The sequence below is a fragment of the Corvus brachyrhynchos genome, unplaced genomic scaffold (genome assembly GCF_000691975.1).
Source record: "Corvus brachyrhynchos isolate BGI_N302 unplaced genomic scaffold, ASM69197v1 scaffold751, whole genome shotgun sequence".
Classification (NCBI taxonomy): Eukaryota; Metazoa; Chordata; class Aves; order Passeriformes; family Corvidae; genus Corvus; species Corvus brachyrhynchos.
This window is the reverse complement of record NW_008235985.1, coordinates 26,058-27,049: the sequence shown is the minus strand read 5'-3', so window position 1 is coordinate 27,049 and position 992 is coordinate 26,058. Positions and strand designations below refer to the sequence as shown.

Here is a 992-nt window from a genome sequence, read left to right as displayed (position 1 = left end):
TGTCACCCCAACTCTGTCACCCCAACTCTGTCACCCCAACTCTGTCAACCCCTCTTGGTGTCACCACAGCCGTCACCTGCTCCTGGTGTCACCTCAACTCTGTCACCTCCTCTTGGTGTCACCTCAGCTGTCATCTCCCTTGCTGTCACCCCAACTCTGTCATGTCACCCCAACTCTGTCACCCCAACTCTGTCACCCCAACTCTGTCAACCCCTCTTGGTGTCACCACAGCCGTCACCTGCTCCTGGTGTCACCTCAACTCTGTCACCTCCTCTTGGTGTCACCTCAGCTGTCATCTCCCTTGCTGTCACCCCAACTCTGTCACCCCTCTTGGTGTCACCTCCTCTTGGTGTCACCCCAACTCTGCCACCTCCTCCTGGTGTCACCCCAACTCCCTCACCCCCTCTTGGTGTCCCCTCAGCTGTCACCTGCTCCTGGTGTCACCCCAACTCCGTCACCCCAACTCTGTCACTCCCTCTTGGTGTCACCACGGCTGGCACCTGCTCTTGGCGTCACCTCCTCCCTTGGTGTCACCCCAACTCTGTCACCTCCTCCTGGTGTCACCTCAACTCCATCACCCCCTCCTGGTGTCACCCCAACTCTGTCACCTCTTGGTGTCACCCCAACTCTGCCACCCCCCCTTGGTGTCACCCCAACTCTGTCACCTCCTCCTGGTGTCACCTCAACTCCATCTCCCCCTCTTGGTGTCCCCTCAGCTGTCACCCACTCTTGGTGTCACCTGCTCCTGGTGTCCCCCCAACTCTGTCACCTCCTCCTGGTGTCACCTCAACTCCATCACCCCCTCTTGGTGTCCCCTCAGCTGTCACCCACTCTTGGTGTCACCTGCTCCTGGTGTCACCCCAACTCTGTCACCTCTTGGTGTCACCCCAACTCTGCCACCCCCCCTTGGTGTCACCCCAACTCCATCACCCCCTCTTGGTGTCCCCTCAGCTGTCACCCCCTCTTGGTGTCACCTCCTCTTGGTGTCACCC

The 992-nt window shown here is 59.8% G+C and overlaps 1 long non-coding RNA gene across 2 annotated transcripts; it reads right to left on the bottom strand.

The window, feature by feature from the left end:
* Window positions 1-6: 6 nt before the first annotated feature.
* LOC108445522 lies at window positions 7-876 on the bottom strand. 2 transcript variants are annotated; one of them, XR_001860409.1, is made up of 3 exons: window positions 652-876; window positions 169-608; window positions 7-122 (listed from the first exon to the last, which is right to left on the bottom strand). It is a non-coding gene; the product is annotated as an uncharacterized LOC108445522 (long non-coding RNA). The 2 variants fall into 2 exon arrangements; XR_001860413.1 differs by having other exon boundaries at window positions 183-608.
* Between the last annotated feature and the right edge of the window lie 116 nt (window positions 877-992).